The sequence below is a fragment of the Carassius carassius genome, unplaced genomic scaffold (assembly GCF_963082965.1).
Source record: "Carassius carassius unplaced genomic scaffold, fCarCar2.1 SCAFFOLD_60, whole genome shotgun sequence".
Classification (NCBI taxonomy): domain Eukaryota; kingdom Metazoa; phylum Chordata; class Actinopteri; order Cypriniformes; family Cyprinidae; genus Carassius; species Carassius carassius.
Genome location: NW_026775084.1, coordinates 882,501 through 890,000, shown reverse-complemented (window position 1 = coordinate 890,000; position 7,500 = coordinate 882,501). Strand labels below are relative to the sequence as shown.

Below are 7,500 nucleotides of genomic sequence, written 5' to 3'. Positions count from 1 at the left end.
TGGGAATACCAGGTGCTGTAAGCTTTTAGGTTTCCTTCTCTACTTATATAATGCACTGGCGGTTATAGTCGCTGATCTTTAAATAGCCCTCTCTTTGCAGCCTAGTACTTTTGGAATTTTTCAGTAATTATCTAATAGTTTTGCATAAATAAAAAAAAAGAGTCAATGCCCAATCTTAGAAAACCGAAACAGGTTTGGGCCAGGTTAGTACTTTTGGAAATTTTCAGTAATTATGTAATAAATTTGCAAAAAAAAAAATTAAATAAATAAAGAGTCAATGCCCAATCTCAGAATCTAAGCAGGTTTGGGCCCAGTTAGTACTTGGATGGGAGACTGCCTGGAAATACAGATTATAGTGGCTGATCTTTAAATAGCCCTCTCTTTGCAGCCTCCTTCGCTTACGTCCATACCAGCCTGGCTATGCCCGATCTCGTCTGATATCGCAAGCTAAGCAGGGTTGGGCCTGGTTAGTACTTGGATGGGAGACCGCCTGGGAATACCAGGTGCTGTAAGCTTTTAGGTTTCCTTCTCTACTTATATAATGCACTGGCGGTTATAGTGGCTGATCTTTAAATAGCCCTCTCTTTGCAGCCTAGTACTTTTGGAATTTTTCAGTAATTATCTAAGAGTTTTGCATAAATAAAAAAAAAAACAAAAAAGAGTCAATGCCCAGTCTTAGAAAACCGAAACAGGTTTGGGCCTGTTTAGTAGTTTTGGAACTTTTCACTAATTGTCTAATAATCTAGCAAAAAAAAAAAAAAAAAAAAGAGTCAATGCCCAGTCTTAGAAAACCGAAACAGGTTTGGGCCTGGTTAGTACTTTTGGAACTTTTCACTAATTGTCTAATAATCTTGCAAAAAAAAAAAAAAAAAAAAGAGTCAATGCCCAGTCTTAGAAAACCGAAACAGGTTTGGGCCAGGTTAGTACTTTTGGAATTTTTCAGTAATTATCTAATAGTTTTGCATAAATAAAAAAAAAGAGTCAATGCCCAGTCTTAGAAAACCGAAACAGGTTTGGGCCTGGTTAGTACTTTTGGAACTTTTCACTAATTGTCTAATAATCTTGCAAAAAAAAAAAAAAAAAAAAAAAGAGTCAATGCCCAGTCTTAGAAAACCGAAACAGGTTTGGGCCAGGTTAGTACTTTTGGAAAGTTTCACTAATTATGTAATAAATTTGCAAAAAAAAAAATTAAATAAATAAAGAGTCAATGCCCAATCTCAGAATCTAAGCAGGTTTGGGCCCAGTTAGAACTTGGATGGGAGACTGCCTGGAAATACCGATTATAGTGGCTGATCTTTAAATAGCCCTCTCTTTGCAGCCTCCTTCGCTTACGGCCATACCAGCCTGGCTATGCCCGATCTCGTCTGATCTCGCAAGCTTAGCAGGGTTGGGCCTGGTTAGTACTTGGATGGGAGACCGCCTGGGAATACCAGGTGCTGTAAGCTTTTAGGTTTCCTTCTCTACTTATATAATGCACTGGCGGTTATAGTGGCTGATCTTTAAATAGCCCTCTCTTTGCAGCCTAGTACTTTTGGAATTTTTCAGTAATTATCTAAGAGTTTTGCATAAATAAAAAAAAAAAAAAAAAAGAGTCAATGCCCAGTCTTAGAAAACCGAAACAGGTTTGGGCCTGTTTAGTAGTTTTGGAACTTTTCACTAATTGTCTAATATTCTAGCAAAAAAAAAAAAAAAAAGAAGAGTCAATGCCCAGTCTTAGAAAACCGAAACAGGTTTGGGCCTGGTTAGTACTTTTGGAACTTTTCACTAATTGTCTAATAATCTTGCAAAAAAAAAAAAAAAAAAAAGAGTCAATGCCCAGTCTTAGAAAACCGAAACAGGTTTGGGCCAGGTTAGTACTTTTGGAAATTTTCAGTAATTATGTAATAAATTTGCAAAAAAAAAAAATTAAATAAATAAAGAGTCAATGCCCAATCTCAGAATCTAAGCAGGTTTGGGCCCAGTTAGTACTTGGATGGGAGACTGCCTGGAAATACCGATTATAGTGGCTGATCTTTAAATAGCCCTCTCTTTGCAGCCTCCTTCGCTTACGGCCATACCAGCCTGGCTATGCCCGATCTCGTCTGATCTCGGAAGCTAAGCAGGTTTGGGCCTGGTTAGTACTTGGAAGGGAGACCGCCTGGGAATACCAGGTGCTGTAAGCTTTTAGGTTTCCTTCTCTACTTATATAATGCACTGGCGGTTATAGTCGCTGATCTTTAAATAGCCCTCTCTTTGCAGCCTAGTACTTTTGGAATTTTTCAGTAATTATCTAATAGTTTTGCATAAATAAAAAAAAAGAGTCAATGCCCAATCTTAGAAAACCGAAACAGGTTTGGGCCAGGTTAGTACTTTTGGAAATTTTCAGTAATTATGTAATAAATTTGCACAAAAAAAAATTAAATAAATAAAGAGTCAATGCCCAATCTCAGAATCTAAGCAGGTTTGGGCCCAGTTAGTACTTGGATGGGAGACTGCCTGGAAATACCGATTATAGTGGCTGATCTTTAAATAGCCCTCTCTTTGCAGCCTCCTTCGCTTACGGCCATACCAGCCTGGCTATGCCCGATCTCGTCTAATCTCGCAAGCTAAGCAGGGTTGGGCCTGGTTAGTACTTGGATGGGAGACCGCCTGGGAATACCAGGTGCTGTAAACTTTTAGGTTTCCTTCTCTACTTATATAATGCACTGGCGGTTATAGTGGCTGATCTTTAAATAGCCCTCTCTTTGCAGCCTAGTACTTTTGGAATTTTTCAGTAATTATCTAAGAGTTTTGCATAAATAAAAAAAAAAAAAAAAAAAGAGTCAATGCCCAGTCTTAGAAAACCGAAACAGGTTTGGGCCTGTTTAGTAGTTTTGGAACTTTTCACTAATTGTCTAATAATCTAGCAAAAAAAAAAAAAAAAAAAAAGAGTCAATGCCCAGTCTTAGAAAACCGAAACAGGTTTGGGCCTGGTTAGTACTTTTGGAACTTTTCACTAATTGTCTAATAATCTAGCAAAAAAAAAAAAAAAAAGAGTCAATGCCCAGTCTTAGAAAACCGAAACAGGTTTGGGCCAGGTTAGTACTTTTGGAATTTTTCAGTAATTATCTAATAGTTTTGCATAAATAAAAAAAAAAGAGTCAATGCCCAGTCTTAGAAAACCGAAACAGGTTTGGGCCTGGTTAGTACTTTTGGAACTTTTCACTAATTGTCTAATAATCTTGCAAAAAAAAAAAAAAAAAAAAGAGTCAATGCCCAGTCTTAGAAAACCGAAACAGGTTTGGGCCAGGTTAGTACTTTTGGAAATTTTCAGTAATTATGTAATAAATTTGCAAAAAAAAAAATTAAATAAATAAAGAGTCAATGCCCAATCTCAGAATCTAAGCAGGTTTGGGCCCAGTTATTACTTGGATGGGAGACTGCCTGGAAATACCGATTATAGTGGCTGATCTTTAAATAGCCCTCTCTTTGCAGCCTCCTTCGCTTATGGCCATACCAGCCTGGCTATGCCCGATCTCGTCTGATCTCGGAAGCTAAGCAGGTTTGGGCCTGGTTAGTACTTGAATGGGAGACCGCCTGGGAATACCAGGTGCTGTAAGCTTTTAGGTTTCCTTCTCTACTTATACAATGCACTGGCAGTTATAGTGGCTGATCTTTAAATAGCCCTCTCTTTGCAGCCTCCTTCGCTTACAGCCATACCAGCCTGGCTATGCCCGATCTCGTCTGATCTCGGAAGCTAAGCAGGTTTGGGCCTGGTTAGTACTTGGATGGGAGACCGCCAGGGAATACCAGGTGCTGTAAGCTTTTAGGTTTCCTTCTCTACTTATATAATGCACTGGCGGTTATAGTGGCTGATCTTTAAATAGCCCTCTCTTTGCAGCCTAGTACTTTTGGAATTTTTCAGTAATTATCTAAGAGTTTTGCATAAATAAAAAAAAAAGAGTCAATGCCCAGTCTTAGAAAACCGAAACAGGTTTGGGCCTGGTTAGTACTTTTGGAACTTTCACTAATTGTCTAATATTCTAGCAAAAAAAAAAAAAAAAAAGAAGAGTCAATGCCCAGTCTTAGAAAACTGAAACAGGTTTGGGCCTGGTTAGTACTTTTGGAACTTTTCACTAATTGTCTAATAATCTTGCAAAAAAAAAAAAAAAAAAAAGAGTCAATGCCCAGTCTTAGAAAACCGAAACAGGTTTGGGCCAGGTTAGTACTTTTGGAAATTTTCAGTAATTATGTAATAAATTTGCAAAAAAAAAAATTAAATAAATAAAGAGTCAATGCCCAATCTCAGAATCTAAGCAGGTTTGGGCCCAGTTATTACTTGGATGGGAGACTGCCTGGAAATACCGATTATAGTGGCTGATCTTTAAATAGCCCTCTCTTTGCAGCCTCCTTCGCTTATGGCCATACCAGCCTGGCTATGCCCGATCTCGTCTGATCTCGGAAGCTAAGCAGGTTTGGGCCTGGTTAGTATTTGAATGGGAGACCGCCTGGGAATACCAGGTGCTGTAAGCTTTTAGGTTTCCTTCTCTACTTATACAATGCACTGGCAGTTATAGTGGCTGATCTTTAAATAGCCCTCTCTTTGCAGCCTCCTTCGCTTACGGCCATACCAGCCTGGCTATGCCCGATCTCGTCTGATCTCGGAAGCTAAGCAGGTTTGGGCCTGGTTAGTACTTGGATGGGAGACCGCCTGGGAATACCAGGTGCTGTAAGCTTTTAGGTTTCCTTCTCTACTTATATAATGCACTGGCGGTTATAGTGGCTGATCTTTAAATAGCCCTCTCTTTGCAGCCTAGTACTTTTGGAATTTTTCAGTAATTATCTAAGAGTTTTGCATAAATAAAAAAAAAAGAGTCAATGCCCAGTCTTAGAAAACCGAAACAGGTTTGGGCCTGGTTAGTACTTTTGGAACTTTCACTAATTGTCTAATATTCTAGCAAAAAAAAAAAAAAAAAAGAAGAGTCAATGCCCAGTCTTAGAAAACCGAAACAGGTTTGGGCCTGGTTAGTACTTTTGGAACTTTTCACTAATTGTCTAATAATCTTGCAAAAAAAAAAAAAAAAAAAAGAGTCAATGCCCAGTCTTAGAAAACCGAAACAGGTTTGGGCCAGGTTAGTACTTTTGGAAATTTTCAGAAATTATGTAATAAATATGCAAAAAAAAAAATTAAATAAATAAAGAGTCAATGCCCAATCTCAGAATCTAAGCAGGTTTGGGCCCAGTTAGTACTTGGATGGGAGACTGCCTGGAAATACCGATTATAGTGGCTGATCTTTAAATAGCCCTCTCTTTGCAGGCTCCTTCGCTTATGGCCATACCAGCCTGGCTATGCCCGATCTCGTCTGATCTCGGAAGCTAAGCAGGTTTGGGCCTGGTTAGTACTTGAATGGGAGACCGCCTGGGAATACCAGGTGCTGTAAGCTTTTAGGTTTCCTTCTCTACTTATATAATGCACTGGCAGTTATAGTGGCTGATCTTTAAATAGCCCTCTCTTTGCAGGCTCCTTCGCTTACGGCCATACCAGCCTGGCTATGCCCGATCTTGTCTGATCTCGGAAGCTAAGCAGGTTTGGGCCTGGTTAGTACTTGGAAGGGAGACCGCCTGGGAATACCAGGTGCTGTAAGCTTGTAGGTTTCCTTCTCTACTTATATAATGCAATGGCGGTTATAGTCGCTGATCTTTTAATAGCCCTCTCTTTGCAGCCTAGTACTTTTGGAATTTTTCAGTAATTATCTAATAGTTTTGCATAAATAGAAAAAAAAAAGAGTCAATGCCCAGTCTTAGAAAACCGAAACAGGTTTGGGCCTGGTTAGTACTTTTGGAACTTTTCACTAATTGTCTAATAATCTTGCAAAAAAAAAAAAAAAAAAAAAAAAAAGAGTCAATGCCCAGTCTTAGAAAACCGAAACAGGTTTGGGCCAGGTTAGTACTTTTGGAAATTTTCAGTAATTATGTAATAAATTTGCAAAAAAAAAAATTAAATAAATAAAGAGTCAATGCCCAATCTCAGAATCTAAGCAGGTTTGGGCCCAGTTAGTACTTGGATGGGAGACTGCCTGGAAATACCGATTATAGTGGCTGATCTTTAAATAGCCCTCTCTTTGCAGCCTCCTTCGCTTACGGCCATACCAGCCTGGCTATGCCCGATCTCGTCTGATCTCGCAAGCTAAGCAGGGTTGGGCCTGGTTAGTACTTGGATGGGAGACCGCCTGGGAATACCAGGTGCTGTAAGCTTTTAGGTTTCCTTCTCTACTTATATAATGCACTGGCGGTTATAGTGGCTGATCTTTAAATAGCCCTCTCTTTGCAGCCTAGTACTTTTGGAATTTTTCAGTAATTATCTAAGAGTTTTGCATAAATAAAAAAAAAAAAAAAAAAAAAGAGTCAATGCCCAGTCTTAGAAAACCGAAACAGGTTTGGGCCTGTTTAGTAGTTTTGGAACTTTTCACTAATTGTCTAATAATCTAGCAAAAAAAAAAAAAAAAAAAAGAGTCAATGCCCAGTCTTATAAAACTGAAACAGGTTTGGGCCTGGTTAGTACTTTTGGAACTTTTCACTAATTGCCTAATAATCTTGCAAAAAAAAAAAAAAAAAGAGTCAATGCCCAGTCTTAGAAAACCGAAACAGGTTTGGGCCAGGTTAGTACTTTTGGAATTTTTCAGTAATTATCTAATAGTTTTGCATAAATAAATAAAAAAGAGTCAATGCCCAGTCTTAGAAAACCGAAACAGGTTTGGGCCTGGTTAGTACTTTTGGAACTTTTCACTAATTGTCTAATAATCTTGCAAAAAAAAAAAAAAAAAAAGAGTCAATGCCCAGTCTTAGAAAACCGAAACAGGTTTGGGCCAGGTTAGTACTTTTGGAAATTTTCAGTAATTATGTAATAAATTTGCAAAAAAAAAATTAAATAAATAAAGAGTCAATGCCCAATCTCAGAATCTAAGCAGGTTTGGGCCCAGTTAGTACTTGGATGGGAGACTGCCTGGAAATACCGATTATAGTGGCTGATCTTTAAATAGCCCTCTCTTTGCAGCCTCCTTCGCTTATGGCCATACCAGCCTGGCTATGCCCGATCTCGTCTGATCTCGGAAGCTAAGCAGGTTTGGGCCTGGTTAGTACTTGAATGGGAGACCGCCTGGGAATACCAGGTGCTGTAAGCTTTTAGGTTTCCTTCTCTACTTATATAATGCACTGGCAGTTATAATGGCTGATCTTTAAATAGACCTCTCTTTGCAGACTCCTTCGCTTACGGCCATACCAGCCTGGCTATGCCCGATCTCGTCTGATCTCGGAAGCTAAGCAGGTTTGGGCCTGGTTAGTACTTGGAAGCGAGACCGCCTGGGAATACCAGGTGCTGTAAGCTTTTAGGTTTCCTTCTCTACTTATACAATGCACTGGCAGTTATAGTGGCTGATCTTTAAATAGCCCTCTCTTTGCAGCCTCCTTCGCTTACGGCCATACCAGCCTGGCTATGCCCGATCTCGTCTGATCTCGGAAGCTAAGCAGGTTTGGGCCTGGTTA

The 7,500-nt window shown here is 39.2% G+C and overlaps 13 non-coding genes and 2 pseudogenes across 13 annotated transcripts in view; all 15 read left to right on the top strand.

Annotated features, from left to right (window-relative positions):
- LOC132135299 (5S ribosomal RNA) overlaps positions 1-24 on the top strand; it is a 119-nt gene extending 95 nt beyond the window's left edge. The window contains exon 1 of the ribosomal RNA XR_009430249.1: positions 1-24. This exon is cut by the window's left edge and continues 95 nt beyond it. This is a non-coding gene — a ribosomal RNA (5S ribosomal RNA).
- Positions 25-396: 372 nt separating this feature from the next.
- On the top strand, positions 397-515 carry LOC132136286 (5S ribosomal RNA; annotated as a pseudogene).
- An 811-nt stretch (positions 516-1,326) lies between these two features.
- On the top strand, positions 1,327-1,445 carry LOC132136264 (5S ribosomal RNA). The gene has a single exon (XR_009431160.1). It is a non-coding gene; the product is annotated as a 5S ribosomal RNA (ribosomal RNA).
- A 598-nt stretch (positions 1,446-2,043) lies between these two features.
- LOC132135429 (5S ribosomal RNA) lies at positions 2,044-2,162 on the top strand. The gene has a single exon (XR_009430373.1). It is a non-coding gene; the product is annotated as a 5S ribosomal RNA (ribosomal RNA).
- Positions 2,163-2,534: 372 nt separating this feature from the next.
- Positions 2,535-2,653, top strand: LOC132136281 (5S ribosomal RNA; annotated as a pseudogene).
- An 808-nt stretch (positions 2,654-3,461) lies between these two features.
- LOC132135518 (5S ribosomal RNA) lies at positions 3,462-3,580 on the top strand. Its single transcript, XR_009430458.1, has one exon. It is a non-coding gene; the product is annotated as a 5S ribosomal RNA (ribosomal RNA).
- An 84-nt stretch (positions 3,581-3,664) lies between these two features.
- LOC132135385 (5S ribosomal RNA) lies at positions 3,665-3,783 on the top strand. Its single transcript, XR_009430332.1, has one exon. It is a non-coding gene; the product is annotated as a 5S ribosomal RNA (ribosomal RNA).
- A 589-nt stretch (positions 3,784-4,372) lies between these two features.
- LOC132135973 (5S ribosomal RNA) lies at positions 4,373-4,491 on the top strand. Its single transcript, XR_009430884.1, has one exon. It is a non-coding gene; the product is annotated as a 5S ribosomal RNA (ribosomal RNA).
- Positions 4,492-4,575: 84 nt separating this feature from the next.
- On the top strand, positions 4,576-4,694 carry LOC132135025 (5S ribosomal RNA). Its single transcript, XR_009429991.1, has one exon. It is a non-coding gene; the product is annotated as a 5S ribosomal RNA (ribosomal RNA).
- Positions 4,695-5,283: 589 nt separating this feature from the next.
- Positions 5,284-5,402, top strand: LOC132135517 (5S ribosomal RNA). Its single transcript, XR_009430457.1, has one exon. It is a non-coding gene; the product is annotated as a 5S ribosomal RNA (ribosomal RNA).
- Positions 5,403-5,486: 84 nt separating this feature from the next.
- LOC132136096 (5S ribosomal RNA) lies at positions 5,487-5,605 on the top strand. Its single transcript, XR_009430999.1, has one exon. It is a non-coding gene; the product is annotated as a 5S ribosomal RNA (ribosomal RNA).
- Positions 5,606-6,094: 489 nt separating this feature from the next.
- Positions 6,095-6,213, top strand: LOC132136143 (5S ribosomal RNA). Its single transcript, XR_009431044.1, has one exon. It is a non-coding gene; the product is annotated as a 5S ribosomal RNA (ribosomal RNA).
- An 807-nt stretch (positions 6,214-7,020) lies between these two features.
- Positions 7,021-7,139, top strand: LOC132135516 (5S ribosomal RNA). The gene has a single exon (XR_009430456.1). It is a non-coding gene; the product is annotated as a 5S ribosomal RNA (ribosomal RNA).
- Positions 7,140-7,223: 84 nt separating this feature from the next.
- Positions 7,224-7,342, top strand: LOC132136191 (5S ribosomal RNA). The gene has a single exon (XR_009431090.1). It is a non-coding gene; the product is annotated as a 5S ribosomal RNA (ribosomal RNA).
- An 84-nt stretch (positions 7,343-7,426) lies between these two features.
- LOC132135024 (5S ribosomal RNA) overlaps positions 7,427-7,500 on the top strand; it is a 119-nt gene continuing 45 nt past the window's right edge. Inside the window, exon 1 of the ribosomal RNA XR_009429990.1 lies at positions 7,427-7,500. This exon is cut by the window's right edge and continues 45 nt beyond it. This is a non-coding gene — a ribosomal RNA (5S ribosomal RNA).